The sequence below is a fragment of the Camellia sinensis genome, chromosome 13, assembly GCF_055761805.1.
Source record: "Camellia sinensis isolate YWXY chromosome 13, ASM5576180v1, whole genome shotgun sequence".
In the NCBI taxonomy this organism is placed as follows: Eukaryota; Viridiplantae; Streptophyta; class Magnoliopsida; order Ericales; family Theaceae; genus Camellia; species Camellia sinensis.
Window position 1 is genome coordinate 114,835,847 of NC_138973.1, and position 23,438 is coordinate 114,859,284.

Below are 23,438 nucleotides of genomic sequence, written 5' to 3' on the forward strand. Positions count from 1 at the left end.
CCAGGGATTTAAGGTCTCCTAGACCGTACGTGTTTAAGGTCTCGCCAGACCGTGCGTGTTTAAGGTCTCGCCAGACCGGTGTATTGCACGACGGTATGATGCGCAAAATAGCGCAATGCGTTAGGCAACGCGAGTGCACAGGACAGTGCGATGGAATGCATGCAAAATGCAATGAGATGCGCAAAACAGCGCGAAATTGAAATGCACAAAATAGTGCAATGCGCAGAACAGCGCGAGGTTTGAAATGCACAAAACAGTGCAATGCGCAGAACAGCGCGGGGTTTGAAATGCACAAAACAGTGCGATGCGCAGAACAGCGCGAACAATTCAATGCACAAAACAGTGCGATGCGCAGAACAGCGCGAACAATACAATGCACAAAACAGTGCGATGCCAAGTGTGACATGCATGCCACACGGGGTGTAAATGGGCTTGAATGCGCAACAACGCACGCATTCCGGAATGCATGACAATGCATGGAATGGAAATGCAATGATGATGCATGAGAAATGTGCACGACAATGCAAAGGGGTGCGTGTTGCAACGCATGTAACACGTGCATAACAATGCAAATGTGCGGCGCACGACAGTGCGATGTAATGCACCGAAGTAGTGTGATGAATTTGTGCAACACACATAGGGCAACCTTTGAATTCAAAAAGGATACAAAAAGGATACACCTTGCACGAATTCGAGTGCCACGCACTGGAGACACGGCCCGAAGTCAAAACGGAGGCCGGTTGAATGTCGGAGATGCACTTTCTTGCACTTTCTTCAGCTATGAAGACCAAAAACAACTCAAATGGCCTAAACAAGGCTGTGGGAACCCCACCGGCCGAAAGGGGAGGCCACCGGCTGTCCATCGGCACAAAAACAATTCCATCGGCACAAAAAAGTGCCGGCCGGCACAAAACATTGCCGACCGGCAAACAGTTGCTGGTGCGGGGCAGTTTTGTCTTTCCACCTCGAGTGTTATAAAATAGGGCTTCATGCCCTATTTTCTCACTTCTCCACCGCCGAAATCCCTTGTTCTCTCTCTCTAGAGTGCTTCTCTCTCATTTTTCGCCCGTTTCTTCGCGTTCTACGCCCGTTTCGTCGTCGGATTCGCGATCCTCTTCGCGTTTCAGACATTTTCCACCGATCACATTCTCGTTTCGGTGCCTCGTTCGGCGTTCTCGCCTTCTCGGGGTTTGTTCCCCTCACTTTCCTCTTCATTTCCGTGCCTCTTCACATTCCGGCCTTCCCGGCCATTTCCGACCCTCTCGGGAGTTGACTTTTCAGTTGACTCTTCATATTCCGGCTCGGTTTTCCTTTTCCGGCCATTTTCACACCATTCTCTACATGGCGGACGACATTCCACGTGGCGGGACTCCCCCGGACCACGAGATGGATCCCGGGGTCGAGCTCTTACCACTGAGCGAGCGCCCGTTCGACCCGGCGACCTACCGGCCGGTGATCCACGTTCTGCCCCCAGACAGCCTGCGTCAGTTCCGGAGCTTTGAGAGGTACGCGACGCCTGAGCTACTACTACGCGAGCCTACCTCCCACCTTTCATTCGGCACTCCCGAGGTAACTCTTCATCTTCTGCTTTACTTTCTGCAATGTAGGATACAAAACTGCCATAGTTAGCTGTATTCTTTAATTGCTGAAATCTGATATGCCGTAGACCGTAGTTGACTGTAAACATACATACAACTGATATCTGCTTGAGACTGACACATGCACACACACTGCACTAGTCCTGAATCACCCAAACACACGGCACACACTGTATTCTACTGCACATACACTGGTACCCAGTATTTGTCTGAATCTGTCAAACTTGCATACATGCCATATCCGTCTTTTCGAAACTGCATTTTGAATGTTGTCTTGCAATTGTTGTTTTCTGTTTGCAGGAGGGTTCCAATACCATTCGCGGGTATGGGAATACTGGTGCGCGGGAGTGGTATGATGAGCTCCCTGATGCGGTCCAGCGCATCGTGGACCGAGCAGGCTTCGGCACCTTCTGCCGAGGGCTCTCTAGGCTGTCCACATGCAGGCCTCTTCTCGCCGCTTTGGCGGAGAGGTGGTGGGACACCACCGACTCTTTCCATTTTTCTGCTGCGGGGGATATGACGATGACCCCTTATGACTTCTCGATGCTCACAGGCATCGGGGTAGGGGGTGATCCGATCCCCTTCGACACCTACATGGATGAGTGGACCGCCGCTCAGGTCCATTTACTGGGGGAGGCGCCACCGCTAGCTCGTCCAGGCTTCGTCCGATACTCCTGGTTCGAGGCACAGTTCAGGGTCCAGCCCGTATTGGAGGAGGTGCAGATGACCCCAGAGGACGAGGAGAGGTATGCTCGCGGCTTCCTCATGTTCCTGTTCGGGACTACCATCTTCGCCGACTGGGCGAACACCGTGCCTCTCTGTCTCCTCAGCGCACTGGTGGACGTCCGGGACATCTTGCACCACGATTGGGGCGGCGCTGCTCTGGCCACCCTGTACGGCTATATGAGCTCGGCTTCTCGCGGCAGCGGCCAGCTGCTTGGAGGCTACTGGCGGGCTTGGGAGGTACATTCCTTCTCCGCTTTTCATTTTTGTCTCGATATTCTCTGTACTCTGTACACTGCACACACTGCGGTCTGCTTTACACTCACTGTATACTGTACACACGGCACACACATACATTCTGCTTTACATTGACTGCACACTGCTCACACTGTACACTCTGTACACAATACACTGCATAACACACGGCTCTGCCATTTCTGCTTTATTCTGTATATCCTGCTTTATCTGATGGTCATACTGACATCTGTTTTGCAGCTGTGGGTTTATGCCTACTTTCCCAGGCTTGCTCCCATGCCAGTTGCGGAGCCTCCTCCGGCTGTCCCGTTCTCGAGTCGCTTCGACGAGAGATGCACCCGGCGACCACGGGAGACATTTGGCTTCTTCCGCCGATATTTTGACACCATCACCCCGGACGAGGTATGCTTTACTTTCAGTTCATTTAGCTTCGCTTTCCCACTGCATGTTTCAATAACAGTAGATAACAAACTGTCTGTCACTTTCAGATCACATTGCGGCCATGGGCCTCCTTGCCGTCGGCGATGCGGGGTCGGTTCCCTGGTGCTGAGGAGACCTCGCGTTTCCGGATTTTGCTTGAGGGTCCGGTCTGTCGGGCTTGGTACTTGGGGGAGCGTTTTCTACGCCAGACCCGCGGGTTACTTGAGCAGATAGTCCCGGCTCACCCTCCTGCAGAGATGAGGGAGACCGAGGGGCTGACCACTGAGCAGCTGGATGATTACTCCATCGGCTGGGAGGAGGCCGACTTCCGAGGCACCGGCGACTATCAGGAGTACGTGCAGACGTACCTGATGCGACCGTTGAGCGGCCGTCGAGCAGAGGGAGCCAGGCCTGTAGCATCGGCGGCTGGGGCCAGAGCGGGAGTAGGGGCTGGATCTCCGAGGAGGGCCCAGGTCCGTAGCAGGGGTAGAGTGCGGGGAGGACGAGGAGCTGGCTGGCCTGCCCTGCCTGCTGTACTGACTTTCCAGGGGCAGGGTGGGTCGACCTATCAGATCCCCTTCGCCCCTCCACCGGCTGGTCACGAGTTCATTGACATCCCCGACTTACCGCCGGTATGTTCTACTGCATTTCGTACAGTTATTCATTTCAGTTTACTTGATATTCCACAGAATACTAATACATCTGATACCTTTGCAGGCTTCTTCTGAGTACACCCGTCAGTCGTTGGCGATGAATGCCTCGATGATGGGGATGCTCCAGCGGACATTTGACCTCTTGGCCGTCTACAGCATACCGGTATGTCCTTCTGACACTGGCCTCAAACCATTATTCACTGCTTTACATAATCTGATGCACGGCACAACACCCGATACACTGATCTCACAATATCTGAACACTGCATACACTGCATTCTGCACTAAACTCTGTACTGATAAACTGCTCACGGCATTCTTACCCTGTACTCACATTCTGCATTCTGCACTGTTAAACTGCTCACGGCATTCATACCCTGTACTCACATTCTGCATTCTGCACTGTTAAACTGCTCACGGCATTCATACATTGTACTCACACACTGCATTCTGCATTGCTAAACTGCTCACGGTATACTGATGCATTTCCTTTTTGTGAACTTTTCAGCCTCCTTTCCAGATTCCCATGGCAGGAGGTGCTCCAGCTAGACCTTCTGTCCCTGCTCGGGGGAGAGATGAGGAGGGCAGGATATTTCCCCGTACCAGGGGAGGGCGTACTCACGTCGGGAGTAGCTCGCGAGCTCTAGTCCCGGACGATGACGACGACGAGGAGTCAGAGGCGGAGGGAGGGTCATCGGAGGAGGAGACCGGAGGCGATTCTAGCTCGGGCTCTGACGACGACGCTGATGATGCCCCTGGACCTTCATCCAGGAAGAGGACCAGGACGGACTGACGGCCCTTCGGAGTGCTTGACACAGATGCAGATTTTTGCTATCTTTTCTTTCTTTCTTTGTACTTTTCTTTTTGGTTGGTAGATAGATTACCTTGTACTGCCGCAGGCAGATTTTTGCTTCCAAAACTTGTACATTTGAAAAGCTAAGTAAATGAGACAGACTTTTTATCTAAAAAAAGTGTTTACATTTACACATTTCATGCATTGCATCGCATCTCATCATGTTACACCTCGATGTAAATGGAATTGATTGGTTATCTGAAAATTGAACATTTGCACTGTAATAATCAGATGACTTAAACAGCCAACAGCAAAATAACCCAAGCAACCCACTGCCTGATTCTGGACACACAGCCCTTACTCTGTTGGGGATTAATCTGCACACAGCCCATAACACAGCATTCGATTCATTCTGCACACGGCAAATTCTGAACAAACGGCCCAATCTGACAGGACGGACCTCAAAGATGGAACCGGTTGGAGTCGAAACACGCTCAAATGTAGAGAATGGCACAGCATTCTGAGCATAAGCGATTTTCGAAATCGAATGAGGGTTTTTCAGACCGGGATATCGAGCCTACAACTGAACACAGCGGGGAGGACTCAAACGAAGAGGTACACGACCTAAACACAACGAGACACGCTCGGGAGAGACTCAAAACAAAAGACGAGACCGTCAAATGAAAGAGACACGACACACAGACGCGTAAACGAAGATGGGAGACCTCGAACCACGAGGAGCCAGTTCAATCTGGGTATTGTTTCCCACCCTTTCTCATTTGTGATCCTCACATCACTCGACTCTCAAGCTCGGATTTTCTCCCAAAACCCTTTTCCTCACTTTTCTCTCAACTTACACCTCTCTATTCTTCAATCTCTCATTTTTCATCCCTCCCCGGGGTGATTGATGGATGAATAGGAAGTTGTGGGTTCATGCTCAACATCGTTAGCTCACAACTATTTCTTCTGACGGGTAGAGCGCTCTTCTGGCAAGTACGTCGATGACCGGGGTAAGACAGAACGTCTGGCTCAACTATCCCTCTAGTTCATCATTTTAACCATTTTTTCGTTTTTGCTTTCTAACAAAACGGTTTTGATCAAAATGAGAGTCGGATTAACGTACTTGTTCAATTTTTGATTTGAAAAGCGTGCGAGTCAGGCCGCAAGCACTGAAAATTTTCCTTTTTTGGGTCCAAGACAATGGTCCAGTTTTGGAAAATGGAATAGTTTTCGAGAAAATAGTCAACCTTAGTAAAAATTTTCAAAAACTATTTTTCAAACAGCTGATGCTTAACAAGCATGGAACTTACTCTTCGAGATGCGCAACCTCGGATCGGAGGCAATGGAAAATTGCCCCTGGTTTGAAGGGAGTGGGAGGCAACGGAAAGTTGCCCCTAGTTTGAATGGCGTCTCACGACGGCTTGTGGCAACGGAAAGTTGCCCCTTGTTTGGGATGGTGCCGCAGCAATCCGCAGACAGTCTTCATTGGCGGTGGTCGAACTCTCAGACTCAGCGATGACGAAGACGGTCACAACACATATATGGACACAGTCGCCTTGGGAGCGTTGGCGACTGGACTTTGGGGATGAAATTGAAACCATTGCATGGACTGAGACGCTATGAAAGCGTTGGGGGCTGGACTTCATGATGAAGTTGCCTACGTATCCCAAACATGGGAATCAAGCCTCACGTAGTTCCGGTTAAGGTCCACTCGGGTATTTTAACCTTCACTTTTTTAGGCTCTCACTTTTGCCAAGGCGCCCAATGCGGGTTTTCGACCTTGCGAGCTTCTTTTCATTTTCTATTTCTTTTTCTATTTCTTTTTTTCTTTTTTTCTCAATCTTTCTTTTTGTATTTTTCTCTTTTTTTGTATTTTTCTCTTGCTCTAACTTTTGCCTGGGCCGCCCTTCCGGGTTTTCGGCCCAGCGAGCCTCTCAAAGGGTAAAAGTGTAGCAAGTCCATGCCAAATGGTTATTCTGTATTGAAGCCTCTCTGTGTCTAGGAGAACGGCTGTTGCACTGATTTGCGGAAGAATCCATCACGTTTGTCCGTTGAACTTTCTGAACATTCTGAACGGGTTCAAAATCGGAAAGCAAACGGGTTGAATCTTGAGACTGAGAGCGATCCTAGGCTGCGCAATCTCAAGAGCGATTCCACACAGGTCTTCGCAGGGCCGCGTAAAACATTTGCTTTTGAAAGTTTTTAAGAAGGCGACGAATCGCTCGCGCCGAAGATAGTGTGGAACCAATCTGGATCAGGCCAGGGTCCTTCTCAGTACTCACGCCGACAAGCATGATTTCATTCATAAAAAGGCTTAGCACGCCTTTCTTTCTCTCGAAATGATCAAAATTTTGCAAAACCCAAGGAATTCCTTTCTCTTCGTTTTCATCACCGCAGTGTTCAAAAGTTTGTTTTTTTGAAAAAAATTTAGGTTAATGCAATGAGTTTGGGCACACAGGAGAGCGGGCGAGATGTACTGTCAGCCCATTCAAATTCTCTGGTCCTTATGCTGAAAGCAAGCATGAAGGTTGAGATAGCAACAGCTGTTTCAATCGGCTCTGTTGGTGCAACTGGCCCCTCGGCAGAAACAGACTCAAGACAAAAACAGGTAATAATTACAAAACAAAATGGTGTTCGGGACAACAACCCCAGAATCACCAGGTATTATATACAACGGGGACTGACTCGATACAACCAGACAGACCCTTAAGCAAAAAAAGACTGACTCAAGACAAAGAGACAAACTCAAAAACAAAAGACTGACTCGACATCCGAGCCAAGATTTACAAAACTCGGTTTCATCGATGCTCAAAAATGCGTGCCAGACGCTTCATCAAAAATGTACCAAGTGTTGCCCGCAGGCGGTCCACTTTACATACTCGCAGTATCTGAGCCCTCGAAATCCAGCAACTGAGTGGTGACGGGCTTGCCTGAGGTGGGTGGTAGGATAACCTTGTTATCAATCAAATCCTGCACTTCATGACGAAGGCGGGAACATCCATCGGTACTGTGACCGGACTGTTGATGGTACGCGCAGTACAAGGTAGCATCATGAGTGGCGGGGAGATTCTTCGGGAGTGGCCGGGACTCCAAAGGCTTAAGATGCCCATTTTTCGCCAATATCAGCAATGCCCTAGACAAAGGCATGTGGAGGTCGTGAAAGACCCTGCGCCCTCGGGGCAGGTACTTTGTATTTTGAGGATTCTTGCCAGATGCGCTGGCGAAAGGATCAGCTAGCGCTGCCTTGGCTTTTTGAACCTTCCCTGGTGCAGGGTTGGGAGCTACTGGAATTGTCTGGGCATGACGGGGCCCATCCCGGTTTTCTGTCTGGCTTGAACTGCCCTTGGTTGGAGCGGGGAAAGCATCATCTACAACTTTGGTCACTATTGCAGATGTTTGTTGCTTGTTCATCCCTCTGGCCTTCAAAGCCTCGACTGCCCACAGCAGTTGCTCAATGGGGTCGGCGTCTATCTTTGCCTTGTCCTTTCCTTTGGCCTCAGCCTGATCAAGGGTCGGGGTTGGTGTTGGCATGTCGTGGCTATAGCCGGAAGCCACCTCTGGCTGGCTGAGCTCTATCACAATCCGCCCCAGTAGCGGGGGCTCCTGTGGTACAAAATTCCCGGCATACGGTGCCGCTGGCGGTGAAGCCGACATTCCATAGGCGAGGTCTGCCACGGACCTTTGGAGATCGCCTATCATCCCCATCAATTCGAAGGTGGTGGGCTCACGAGCCTGGTATAACTGGGTAGCCCAAACCGGGTGCACAACGGGCGACCTGGGCGGATATGACATACTGATGCGGGCCTCACTCTGCGGAGTGGTTCCCTGCTCCGATACAGCCGTCATAACCACAATCTTTTCTAAACTTTGTGTCACCATAAATCCTGCCTCAGCAAGGGGGGGACACTGACTATTCTGTTTCAACTCTGCAACTCTCTGAACCTTGAAAGAAAAACAGACAGCATTTCAGCCCAAACTGATCAATCACGGGTGTAGCCAAACAAATGTACCCTACTGCTGATCACTGTTCCCAAGAATCACTGTTCCCAAAATACTGAATCTGATACCCGCAGATAACTGATTCTTAATTACTGATCCCCAACAATACTGATTCTGGTGCCCTCGGGCCCGATACTCAGACTCGCAAACTGGTATATGCGTTCCTGTAGAGATACACTCTAAAAGCACATAACAAGTAAGAGAGAGCCAAAACACCCCTATGTTGGGGTAGGGTTTCCCTGTCCTATTTTGTCAGGAGCTAGGGTTTCACTACGCACGCAGCGGTTCTCAAACAACCTAACATCGGGCAAGCAGCCTGTCCTAGTTTGGAAGGGTCACTATGGATCCGAAAATGTACTAGGTCGAGTGGTCAGAAAGGGTGCCCCGGTAAACCGGGGTTCGTGTTCCCATGCTGTCAGAGCCCATAGCCGGTCAGCCTTATGGACATGTCTTGACAAGACAAGCCTCCGGCAAACCGTTCAGGAATGGCAGATGGCAAACACTGTGTTCCTAGGTGCACCAATGCACATGCAATGCAAAGAAACACATAAGCGGAATCAAAACAGGATATCATGAGTTCGAGTCAAGCTCTCTAAAAACTCCCCAGCAGAGTCGCCAGAAACTGTAGACGCACCCGTGGGCCTCATGCTACAGTTCGGACTCGATTTGTGTCACGGTTCTTAATCTGAACCAAAGAGTCCAAATCTGGCAAATCGTTTTGAGAAACAGATTTTTGAAAAAGTAGTGCCAAACATGGACTGCTTTGCCAGATACAGAGTCGCCACCTAAATATTTTTTATGGGAGAATTTAGGAAACCCTGACTCGGTGCCGAAGGCCACATGTCCGTCATCACCAGAGTTGTCTCGGCTCGGGAGCTTGGGTACGATCGGGGAAGGTCAGCTATGAGCACCCCCTTTCGCCCGGTCCGAAGACCGGCCTCTACTAACCGTGATATCCGTTTTTGAAAACTTTATGTGTTCTTAAACCAATTGTTAGCCTAGAATTACTATGTTATGCGCGCGGCAAACAAGTATAGACCGAATCGCCCAAATTGGAAATAAACATTTTATGTTCGTTTTGAAAATGGTTTGCTACTCGTAAGTAGGCTAAAATGCAGGTTTTGCCACCTTCAAGTGGGCTTTTGGAAAAGATGGTTTTGCCACTATCTAGTGGGCTTAAAAATCGCAGTTTTAACGCATTATCCCAATTTAAGCAATTTGACCTCCACCCACAGGCATTCAAGCAGTTTATCTCATGTAAGCACTTAGCCGCATGGCAAGCATACTGTCATGGCAACACTCACACGCATGCTGGATGCTAAAGCAAAAATACTTACATCGTACTCCGTGCCAAAACAGTAAACTAGTTAGCAAACATGCATGTCCTAGTTCATGTTAAAAGTGGCTAATGCATCACATGCAAAAATGCAATCTAGGCAGGCTCGGCTAACCCTAAACATGGCATATGAAATGCGATCAACTATCACATAGTCAATTTTTGAATTGAAGTACGAATGCAGTTAGCGTGATGTACCGAGCCTAATGCATGCAGTACAAATGTATGGATGCACGCATGCATAGCATAAGGTATGCTAAAATAAATGTGCCCTAATCTACCATCATAAGCAGGTAAATAAAAGGGAGAAAGAAGTGGGGTTGGAAGACATACATCACACGCACACACACTTATTACAAATATGCCCTCGCTCGGAGGGACCAAATAAATATTACAAATTAATTAACTACGCAAGCTAATTAAATATTACAAATTAATTAACAAATTAATTATTCTAAGAAAACAGTAAACCGCCTCGGAAAGCGCGCCGCCATGCGCAAGCTGCCTCTGTTTTCCTCCCTTTCCTCCTCTGGAGGTTGTCAAAACCTCAGGACTACATCCTTGGACAGAGGGGATCGTCACCGGCTAGATGAAATTTCCACCGGCAGTGTTGTATGGCCATCGGCACAAAGTTGAAGCTGTCGGCAGAGAAAATGGTGCCGGTCGGCACATTACACTGCCGGTCGGCAGAGTATTCCTGCAGAACCTGCAACTCACAGCAACAGAGGGCAAAACAAGGCATGGCAGCATATTTCAAGGCATGTATGCACCAACCATGTCTCTTATCATTGTAATGACTCAAAGGGACATGTGCCTCGGTTCTCGGACCACCAATCACGCATTTCCATGCATGATGGCCCAAGGAACCAAGTATGCAACTTTGGTTTCAAATGCAATGCAAACCAATCAAACAAATTAGGCCCAATTCCTATCACCAATTCAAGGAACAAGGCATGCATGCAAAATGCAATGCAACCTAGGCATACAAGCTAGGAATGCAACATGGCATGGCAATTAACTCATGCAAGCATACAAGCATGCATATGGCAATACAAATAAGTGCAAAGATGGACTTAAACATGAATTAGGCAGCTCTAAAATAGGCCTAAAACAGTAGCCAAAAGTGCTATAAAATGAAGGCTAAATGGCATGCACACACACATACACATAAGGGCCAACACTTAAGCACAAAACGAGCAATATTCAAGCACACTTGAAAGGAGGAATCATGGACTAATTAGCATGCAACATAAGTATTGAAATCATGTTAGGATGGTGCCAAACCAAGCAACAAAATCAAGCCAAAACATGCAACGAATAGTCCAAGTGTTCAAAGCAAATCAATAAGGCATTGAACTACACTTAACATGACCAAACATGGCATGCATAGAAGGACCAAAATCAGAGGTTTAGCATGTTAAAACAAAGCTAAAGGACTACTTAGATGGCATCTAAATGGCCCAAATACAAAGGCATGCACCATGGCCAAAACATGGAGCATTACAACACATGCTTTCAAAGCATTAAAGAGACATGCAAGGCAATCCAACAAGCATGGAAATGGGACTGAAATAGCATGTAGGATGATTCCAAATCATCAAAACAATGCAAAGATGGCATGCTACACATGCACATACTCAAGGCCAACAAGCCCAAATACAAAGGAGCTATATAATGCATGCAAAGATCGACCCAAACGATTATGGATAGAGCTAAAACATGGCAAAATAAGCACATAATCTTCACAAATGCAAGCCTAAAACATGCTCCAATAAAGGCTAACAACCTAGAACATGTTAAGGCACAAATAGGGCATTACATGGCAACTATGCTAAACATGCATGGAGTTCCAAAACCAACTTGAAATCATGTTATATCATGGATATATAAGCATGAAAAACAAACCAAATATGCTTAACACACACTCAAGCATAGGCTTCCTTAAGAGGCCAAAATGTGTCCTTTTCAAGGACAACAAGGAGAGGGGGTGGCCCTCTCCTTCTTGGGACTTCAAAGCATCATCTTCACCACTGAAATCCCTCAAGATTTCAGTGGTGAAGAGACCTCAACACCAAAATCCCGGAGCTAGCACAAAATGGCTCAAAATGAGGCCTTTTGAGGCCTAAGGGTGGTCAACAACCCTCAAACAACAAAACACTCTTAATAAACAATAAAGAGGGCTTAAAAATAGAACTTTTTTATGCTATACAATAATCACAAAAACAGCTCTAAGACTAGTAGAAAATTGATGCAAAAAGGGGGAAAAAAAGACTAGTTTCTCACCCTTGATGCCTTCTTCAACAAAGATGCTCCAATGGCCTCCTTGAGCTTGAATCCAAGACCAAAACTTCAAAACACACTCTTTAGAACCTCAGCTCCTAGAGGAAGGTGAAACACTAGGTGTTTGTGTGCAATAATGAGACACAAAACACCTAGTGTGCAAAATGAGAGGAAAAGAGAGATAGGTTGTGTATGTCTAACCCTAACCCTAGAAAACCAGAGCTCTCCTCTGTCTTCTCTCCTCAAAAATGTCTAAAGGCTCTCTCCTTTGCCTTAGAGAGAGCTTCTCTCTATATGTCTCTTGTAAAGCTTACAAGACAAGCTTTGCAAGAGGGAGATCCCTCCATACATGTGTATGGAGGGGCGCAAAAGCAATACAACTGTCCAAAAATATCTGCAAAAGCAGATGAACAGCAATCGGCCGGCAAAAAAATGCTATCTTGGCCAAACAAAGTGCCGACCGGCACAAAATAGTGCTGACCGGCAACAAATAGTGCCGGCCAGCAAACTATATTGCCGGTGGCAGCAAAAACCAGCCGGTGGCATCTAGCCACTGCCGGTGAAGGGTGGGGATGGTCTACAAGCCCCACCCTGCCCTTCCAAGGCAGGATACAAGTGTTTGGTGCAAAACCAGACACTAAACGGTCGAGTTCGGAGATCCTGAGGTAAGGCACGCGAGCCGAGGCCTCCGGGAACTCCAAACGAGCATAAACATGGATAATCACCGAGTGTTCAAACGGTGACGTCCAAGTCTTGAGGACGGTCAAAAATGGGGTGTCTACAATATGCTCCCATTTCCACTCTGGTATGGGTAGGGGTTGCAATAATCCGGCAGGTCGTTGATGTTCAGCTTTGACCTGTTGGCAATGAAGACATTTGGACACAAAGTCGGCAATTTCTTTCTTCATTCCCGGCCACCAGAAATTCTGTTTCAGATCTTGGTACATTTTCGTATTCCCCGGATGGATAGATAATCTTGAGTTGTGGCCTTCTTGCAGAACTCTTCTTTTCAGTTCAGTATCATTCGGTACACACAGTCTTTCTTGAAATTTCAGTACATTATTCTGAAATTTGAATCCCGGTCTCGGTTTGGATTCTCTTTCCTCGATGATCTTCTTCAAGAAGTCATCCAGTTGCTGTTTCTCTTTAATCTCTTCAATCAGTGCTAGTTGGGCAGAAATAGCAGCTAAGGTTCCACCTTGTTCTCTCAAAACAATTTCAATTTCAGATTTTTCAAGGTCACAAAACAACTTTTTCTGTCCGTTAAGCAAACATGCTAAGTTTCCAATCGATTTTCGGCTCAATACATCAGCAACGATATTGGCTTTTCCCGGATGGTACAGTATCTGTAGGTCATAATCTTTAATCAGTTCTAGCCATCTCCGCTGTCTCATGTTCAGTTCCTTCTGTGTGAAGAAATATTTTAAACTCTTGTGGACGGTGTATACTTCACATGTCACCCCGTACAGATAGTGACGCCAGATTTTCAGTTCCAGATCATGGGTCGGGTAGTTCTTTTCATGCGGTCTCAGTTGTCGGGAAGCATAAGCAATAACTTTCCCATTCTGCATTAAAACACATCCCAAACCCTTATGAGAAGCATCACTAAACACAGTATAACCATCCGTACCTGAAGGTAAGGTAAGAACCGATGTAGTCACTAATCGAGTTTTCAACTCTTGGAAGGCAGATTCTCTTTGGTCAGTCCAGTCAAATGATGTCCCCTTTTGTGTTAACTGAGTCAATGGTAAAGCAATCTTGGAGAAATCTTTGACAAATCTTCTGTAATATCCAGCCAATCCCAAAAAGCTTCGGACTTCAGTCACATTTGTTGGTCTAGGCCAGTTCACTACAGCTTCAATTTTTTGTGGATCAACAGAAATTCCATCTTTGCTAACAACATGCCCCAAAAACATAACATGGTCAAGCCAAAATTCACATTTAGACAGTTTAGCATACAGTTTCTGTTCTCTTAAGGTTTGTAGGGCAAGTCTCAGGTGATGTTCATGTTCTTCTATACTCTTAGAGTAAATCAATATGTCATCAATAAATACAACAATAAAATTGTCAAGGTATGGTTTAAAGATTCTGTTCATGAGGTCCATAAAAGCAGCAGGGGCATTCGTGACTCCGAATGGCATAACTAAAAATTCATAATGGCCATACCTCGTTCTAAAAGCAGTTTTATCAATGTCATCTGGTTTAACCTTCAGTTGATGATACCCCGATCTGAGATCAATCTTGGAAAACACTTGTGCACCCTGTAGCTGATCAAATAAATCATCAATACGTGGCAATGGGTATTTATTTTTCACAGTTACCTTGTTCAGCTCACGGTAGTCTATACACAATCTCAATGAGCCGTCTTTCTTCTTGACAAACAAAACAGGAGCGCCCCATGGCGAAGTGCTAGGCCTGATAAACTTCTTGTCTAACAGTTCCTGCAGTTGCACTTTCAGTTCTTTCAGTTCAGTTGGGGCCATTCTGTAAGGAGCTTTAGAAACTGGCTGTGTTCCGGGAATCACATCAACAGTAAATTCAATCTCCCTGTCAGTCAAATCCCCTGGCAGATCATCTGGAAAAACATCTGGGAATTCTCTGACTATAGGAATACAGTTCACATTAACATTATCAGCAGTAGATACGGTCAGTACAGAACACAAATATCCCTTACAGCCCTTTCTAATCAGTTTAACAGCCTTCACAGATGAAATCAGATACGGGGGAGGTACTACTCCAACCCCATTAAACACAAATTCGGGCAGACCAGGTGGACGGAAAACAACTTGCTTGGTCACACAGTCAATAGTGGCATGATATTTTGTTAACCAGTCCATCCCCAATATCACATCAAAATGATCAATGTTCAATGGCAGTAAATCAATAAACAGATGCATATCCCCAACAATAATTTCACATACGGGGTACATATAAGCACATGTCATGGATCCCCCTACGGGTGATGATACGGCTAGCAGATAGTTTATGGGTTCTAAGGGTCTATTCAATTTACGCGAGAAAGCATGCGATACATAAGAATGTGTAGACCCCGAATCAATCAATACATATGCATTTTGCGTACAGATAGAGAGGATACCTGACACAACAGTCTCAGTATTCTGCACGTCTCCCGGTACTAGGGCGAACACTCGGCCCTGCCTCATGGGCTCTTTCCCGGTAGCTCTGGGGTTAGGCTTTGGTGCTATAGTTGATGCTGCCGCGCTTGGTGCAGCTTTACTACTGGCTTGTGGCGCAGAGGGGCAGTCTTTAACCATGTGGCCCACCTTGCCACACCTGTAACAAGCTCCAGATATTCTGTAGCAGACCCCTTTGTGCTTCTTGCCACACTCGGAACAGGGTGGTATGGATCCACTCCCTTGGCTGGGGCTAGTTGTCAATCCCGTATTCTGTTTCTTGTTGGCCGGGTTGTGCTTGCCTTTCTTAAATTTGAAACCCTGCCTTTACCATGCCATTCAGTTGTTGGTGTTTCAGATTGTTTCACTACTGCAATGTTCGACTCGGCCATCAATGCCCGGTCGAGAACACCCACAAAAGTCGGTAGTTTCAAAACATTTATCCGGTCAAGTATTGCCACATTAAGGCCACCTTCAAATTTTCTGGCCTTCTTATATTCAGTATCCACCATGTGCGGTGCATAACGGGCAAGTTCAGTAAATTTGGTTTCATATTCTGCAACGGACATTGTGCCCTGCTTCGGCTGTTCAAATTCAGTCACTTTTCTATCCCTGACACACTGAGGGAAATACTTTTCAAAGAAGGACTCCTTGAACTGAGCCCAAGTCATAATAGTATTTGTATCACGGATCAACATCCACCACCTTCTAACTTCTTCTTGTAAGGTGAAGGTAGCTAACAGTACTTTATTCGCTTCTGAGCACGGGAACACTTCAAATAGTTTTTCTGTTTCCAGAACCCAAGCTTCAGCTTTTAACGGTTCAAGGCCACCCTGAAAGGATGACGGTTTCATTTTGCTGAACTTCTGGGTCAGAGCAATAATATCCCCATCATTCACATTCACATTAGGTTCCGGCTGTACCGGAGGAGGAGGAGGTGGGGGCGGTTGGTTCTGTTGTTGTTCAAGTCTAGCAGTTATCAGTTCTATCATTCTTTCCATTCTTTCCATTCTCGCCTCAGTAGATGAGGATTCAGGTTCATTTGCATTGGTTGCATTATCCATTTCACTATAAGCAGTCATTTTTTTAACAGTTTACCACATTAGCATATATTCAGTCAGTCATATCACACACTTTTCAAGTTCATGAGATGCCCTAATTACTTTTCTAGGACACCCTATAGCTCATTTGGACACGTGTGTGCGGTATAACTCGTGGTTAAGTATCGCTCTGATACCACTCTGTCACGACCCAAACCCAGCCCTATGGGTTTAGCACCGTAACCGGCCAGTAATCCGAGATTACCGAAGGCCTGCTGAACAGTAATACAGTAAAACAGAGTACAGGGCCTGGCGGAAGCCAAAACAGTAAATAAACAATGCCCAATGAGCTATGACAGTCTGTATGCAAAAAGACTTTTCATACCTTATACGTAACCAGTACAGAACAGTATGCACAATATTTACAATCATTCCGACCAAGGACTCAACCCTATTAAACAGTACGGTAAACATTCAGTCTATACAAAACAGTGAAACAGTACAGAAGGGGGAATTGTAAAACACCCCTAAGCCTTAACACGATAGGCTCGGAACCTCGCAGTGAGGCACAAAGGCTGGCTTGACAAAACTGGAGTTACCTTGACGCCTCTAGCCGCGGTCTGGTGCCTGTACACCTACATATATATATGAGTAGTGAGCTAAAGCCCAGTGAATAACATAAGGCGTAAAGGGGTTTAGAATGAATGTCCTTACAGTAATGTAAACAGTTCAATTCAATCAGTATTTCAGTTGTTCAGTACAGTAAACAGTCATATGTGGTACATCCATTAGCATAACAGTAACAGTAGGTCTTAAAAGACCAAACAGTAATGATGGCCATCAGTCAATAAACAGTAGTGGCTCCACGAGGGAACAGACAGAGATCTCTGTAACAGTAACAGTAAACAGTAGGTACTAAGGATGCCACAGTACAGTTCAGAAATAAAGGACATACATTCATTCAGTAATACCAGTTCAGTAAACAGTTCAGTTCAGTATTCAAAAGATATCAGTTGAACATATCTTTACACAATTGTTACTCACAGAGTTTGGGCTACAGTATGCTAGAGCGTGACTCCCCAGTCGCCAACCCTACACAGTTAACAGATTGAACACACTAAGCTACGCAGTTGGGAAAGATTAACAACTTAATCCCTAATGCCTCGGTGTGTTCTATATCTATATCCTCAACAAGATGCCTTAAACTAGGCCTAAGAATGCCTAGAATGGGATGAGGATGCAAAGATGTACATTTAAAAGCATTTTCAGAAAAACAGAGTTACGCTCGAGCTCAGGTTTCCCCGCTCGAGCGGTCATGCAACAAAGGTACACGCTCGAGCGTAAACTTTCCCGCTCGAGCGTACCGTGAAAGTACTGGATGGGTGAAATCTCTGCTCGATGCCCGCTCGAGCGTGAGACCTGACTCCGTTCGAGTGCCCAATCATCCGCTCGAGCGTAAGGTAAAACAGTGCAGAGATACTGGATGCTCGAATTCTACGCTCGAGCGGCACTTCCTCCGCTCGAGCGGAAGTGCAAAATCTGGAAAACCCAGATTGCACCTCCAAGCCCAAAATCAAGTTGTTAACAACTCAAAACCGATCCTCTTGGGCTCATTTTCTGGAAAACTCTTATAAACACATGGAATAACATGATTCAAAGCTCAATTTGAGAAATCAAAGCCCAAGGGTGTTTTATTCAAACCCAATTTCAAACCATTTTTCAAGAACAATATGAACATGCAAACATGTATGATCTTAAATCATTTTCAAAGCTTTAATGCTGTTTCAAAAGAGCTCAAACCTTCAAAAACAAGATGAACTCATGGAGTATGACCAAAAGATGGACATGCATGTGAGGAAACATGGACTACAACCTCAAAACTTCAATATATGTACATGCATGCAACAATCAAGCTACAATTCAACATCTAAACCATGTTTGGCTCAAAACTCCATCAACATGACATGAACCAAGCAAGAATCCACTCAAAACATGAATAAGAGGACAATGGAGCTACCTTTACTCTTGTAGTTCAAGAAGGGAGCTCAAATATGCAATCTACCCTTCAACAATTCTTCAATTCTAAGCAATATTGAGATGAACTCAACTCCTCAAGTCTCTCTCTCTCTCTCTCTAAGGTCGGCTAGAACAAGAAGAAATGGCTGATGAAATGTTCTTCAAGTGTGTACATAAGGCTCAAGTGTGTGTATTGAGTGGACCACTAAGGGTGGCAATTTGGTAATTAAGCCTAACTCTTTAATTAGCTTACTTTAATCTAATTTAATCATACCTAATCAGTTTTCAGGTAAGCATACCATAAATTCACATTAATTATGTTGATCATAAAACTTCAATCAATTTCTAATTCGGCCGCCGATAAGGCCTTCAATTAGCAGTTTAAACATATAAGCATGAACAGATATTCATACAATCAAACAGATAGAATGCAATTTAACTAACATATACTTAATCAATTCAGTTCCAGTTTTCAGTCAGTCGTTTCAGTACTTTAATCGGTTCATTTATCAGTCGTAATCCGTTAAGTTATCAGTCATAACCAATTCAGTCATCGGAAATCAATGTTTAACGGTAATCAGTGGTGAGGGTTGTTACACCTGGACCTTTACATTGATGGGGGCGTGAAGGCCAATCAAGCTCCGGTTAACCCGCGGGGACCGAAAGACGGAGATGCGCCTCCACAAGGGGTTGTTAATGTCATCCACAGCATAGTGGAACCGGCGTGTGTATGCGAGCTCCGAGGTATGATCAAGAAGGCAGAACACATGAGGGAAGTTTTGTCGGTTTAGCCTGCGATCAAGAGGGGAAAGACCGAAGAGAAAGATGTCTGGAGTGCATTCAGACGCCGCACAACGATGCTCTAGTAGTTACACTCCGCGTCAAAGAATTTGATGTCAAACGGATCTTGATCGATCAGGGAAGCTCGGTCGAGATCATGTACTACGACGCTTTCAAACAGCTCAAGCTCCGGGATATAGATTTGGCCCCGGCAACTTCCCCACTGGTTGGTTTCAACTCACAACCGGAGTGGCCTTTGGGAAAGATTATCCTGCCGGTCAAAACGGGATCCGTGGTCAAACAAGTGGAGTTCTGGGTGTTGCAGGTGCCATCCACTTATAATTTGATCCTTGGAAGGGGATGGCTTCACACTATGCAAGCCGTAGTGTCGACCTATCATCAAGTGATGAGATTTCCCTCGGTTATGGGGGCAATCGAGGAGATTTAGGGTGATCAAGTCATGTCGAAGCAATGCTTCGTGGCGGTCAACGGGAGCCGAGCTGTCAAAGGCTTCGTTCAAATGATTAAGGGACCGGAAGACCGGGGAGTCCTTGACGATGTGGGTACCAAGGCTGAGGACAAAACTGTCGAGGAATTGGTGAAAGTGCGCATTGATACAGAGCATCCGTACAAGTTCTTCTTGCTCGGCTCAAGCCTTACAGCCCAAAAAAAGATCGACATGGTTGAATTTTTGATGGCCAACATCGAAGTCTTTGCATGGTCACCTTACGACATGCCTGGTCTCGATCCGAGTTTTATATGCCATCATCTCAATGTCTTTCCAGGAGCAAAGCCGGTCATTCAACGCACAAGGAGATCGGCGTTGCATCACACCGAGATAGTTGCAGAGGAAGTGAAGAACTTGCTTGAGGCGCGAGCAATTCAGGAAGTGCACTACCCTCGGTGGATTTCAAATACGGTCGTGGTGCCCAAGAAGAATGGGAAGTGGCGAGTTTGCGTTGACTACAAGACCGTTAACCGAGCTTGTCCGAAAAACAGCTTCCCTCAACCTAGAATAGACCAGCTTGTGGACTTAACGGCTGGACATAACAGGCTCAGTTTCTTGGACGCTTACCGCGGCTACCATCAGATTGCCATGCATGGGCCCGACCGAGAGATCACCTCGTTTACTACACCAAGGGGACTCTTCTGCTACCGAGTCATGCCTTTTGGTTTGAAGAACGCCAGGGCAACTTTTCAAAGGATGGTGACTAAGATGTTTGCTCCTCTGCTAGGCCGGACAATGGAGGCTTTTATTGATGATATGGTGGTCAAGAGCCAGCATCAAGCAGACCATTTGTCCAATTTGGCCGAAATGTTCGCCATTCTCAAAAAGCACAAGTTACGCCTGAATGCGTCTAAGTGTGCCTTCAGAGTGGGATTCGGAAAATTTTTGGGTTTCCTAGTCACGAACCGAGGTATCGAAGCAGAGCCTACAGAAATCCGAGCCGTGCAAGAGTTAAAACAGCCTAGCTCGGCTAAGGATGTGCAGCATCTGGCCGGAATGGCCGCCGCACTTAACCGATTTATAAGTCGGTCATCAGATCGCCACCGCCCTTTTTTTCATGCGTTGAAATCAAAGTTCTCATGGGATGAAGAGTGTGACCGGGATTTGGCTGAGCTCAAGGAGTATTTGTCTTCAGCGCCGTTGTTGGTCACACCGGAGCCCGGAGAAGAACTTTACCTTTATCTAGCCGTATCGCAGCATGCAGTCAGTGCAGTGCTTGTCCGATCGGAAGGAATCAAACATCTACCCATCTTCTACGTCAGCAAAACCTTGCTACTGACAGAGTCGAGGTACTTGCCGCTGGAAAAACTTGCATTAGCTTTGATGATGGCTTCAAGGAAGTTGGCACACTATTTCCATGCCCATACCATCATCCTCTTGACCGAGTTCTCTCTCAAAGCTTTGTTCGAACGAGCAGACTTCTCAGGTCGGATTCTTAAGTGGGCGGTCGAATTGGGACAGTTTGATGTGAAGTTCCAGCCACGCACAGCCATAAAAGCCTAGACTCTGGCCGACTTCGTTGCTGAATTCTCACCTGGAACTCATCCCGTATGCTCGGTCGATATTGCCATGACAGATGAAGAGGTGAATGCAAGCTCAACCGAAATACCGCAGCTAGGCGGCCTTCGCGACACGGAACTTGCGCACCCCGCCGAAGCCCCTTCAGTTAATACAATACTACAGCCTGGTGATGCGATGGTAGAGTTGGCTATCACTGACCAACCCGCTTTGTTCGACATCACATCACCGAGGAGGAAAGAAATGGAACCGCTTAGCACAGAGCCTGCGGCCGGCATAATACCGCAACCTGGCGATTCGCCTACGGACTTAGGCATTATGGATCAACATGCTGAGTCCGGCACCGAATCACCAAGGGGGGCTGAAGTGGAACTGCTCAGCATAGGACCGAAAGCCGAACAGCCAAGCAACCATGATCCCATCAACCTTCAAGCTTCTCAGGACCCCTCAGAGTGTTGGAAGCTCTTTGTCGGCGAAATGTGGAAACTTTTTGTTGATAGAGCCTCGAACCGTCACGGTGCTGGGCTGGGTATAGTTCTGATTTCACCAGACAGACTGACTATTGAACATTCTATCACCCTTGGCTTCCCAGCATCTAACAATGAGGCCGAATACGAGGCGCTATTGGCCGGTCTCAAAAGTGCGCTTCGGATGCAAGCATCCAAGCTAATGGTTTACAGTGATTCCTAGCTTGTGGTTAACCAAGTTTCTGGCATTTACGAGGCAAAGGATGACAGAATGATGAAGTACCAAGCTCTGGTCAGAGACCACATCAAGCGATTTCAGGCGATTAGTGCCCAGCAGATTGGCCGAGAAGAAAACTGCCGAGCAGATGAGTTAGCCGGCCTTACTTTTATGGTCGACAGCACATCTCTCAACCCTCTTTTCATTGAATTCCTTTCGTGGCCTAGCATTGAGGAAACCGGGCAGACAGAAGTACTCTGCGCTGGGCTAGGTCCTTCTTGGATGGACCCTATAATCCTCTTTCTCAGAGAACGGACCCTTCCAGCCGACAAGAAGGAAGCGCATAAAGTGCGGGTGAAGTTTGAGCGGTTTTGGCTCTCTCCATCAGGCACTTTATACAAGAAGTCTTTCATCGGCCCCTACTTGAAGTGTGTGCACCCTAGCAGCGTGCAAGCCTTCCTTTGCGAAATTCACGAAGGCATCTGTGGCAGTCATATAAGGGGCAGGTCCTTGGCCTACCAAGCTACTTTACAAGGCTACTGGTGGCCGTGCATGCAAGCCGACGCCCAGAAATATGTTCGTAAGTGTAAGAAATGCTAGAAGTTTGCCCACCAGATCCACCAGCAGGCTAGGGAACTTCTTCCCCTCACTAGCCCTTGGCCCTTTGCGATATGGGGGCTAGATATAGTGGCGCCGCTCCTAACAGCACCAGGCAACCGGAAGTTCTTCATCACGGCCACAGACTACTTCACCAAATGGGTTGAAGCGGAGCCTTTGGCAACAATCAAGGAGAAAGACGTGAAGCGGTTTGTTTGGCAGAATGTGGTCACGCGGTTTGGCATCCCCAAAATTCTGACCTCTGATAACGATACCCAATTTGACGGCCACCTATTTAGGGGGTTCTGTGAAGATTTGAAGATCGAATTCCACAACTCTACTCCAGCTTACCCTCAGTCCAACGGTCAAGCCGAGGCTTTGAATAAGACCATTGTTGATGAACTGAAGAAGAGGCTTGAGAAAGCCAAAGGAAAGTGGGCTGAGGAACTCCCCAGTGTCTTTTGGGCATATTGAACAACCCTGCGGCGATCTACCGGCGAAACTCCTTTTGCTTTAGCATATGGCATGGAGGTGGTCATCCCTTTGAAAGTTGGTACGCCCACCCTCAGAAGTAAAAGTTTTGAGCCCGAGCTGAACGCCGAAGCCATTGCCTTGGAATTGGACCTAGTGGAAGAATGCTGGGAAAAGGCTCTTATCCATGTGGCCGCCTACCAACAAGAGCTTTCAAGGAAATACAACAAAACCGTGCACCCCAGACCATTCAAAGTGGGTGATTGGGTCTTGCGGAAGGTCATAGGCAATACCCTGGTGCCAGGCGAAGGCAAACTAGGGGCAAATTGGGAAGGACCCTACAAGATAACCGATCTGGCAGGCAAAGGGGCATATCACTTAGAGGACTTGGATGGTAGAGGAATACCCCAGCCATGGAATGCAGCCAATATCAAGTTGTATTATTTATAGCTTTTGTCAATATATAGAAGTGACTCATCTTTGCCTTAGCATATTTTGTTGCTTTGAGTTTTGCGTATTCTCAACCGAGATGTTTACTCCGGTTGAAAGAGTTGATATTTTGTTCAACTAAGGTATTCTCAACCGAGATGTTTACTCCGGTTTAAGGAGTTGATGTTCTGTTCAACTTAGGTA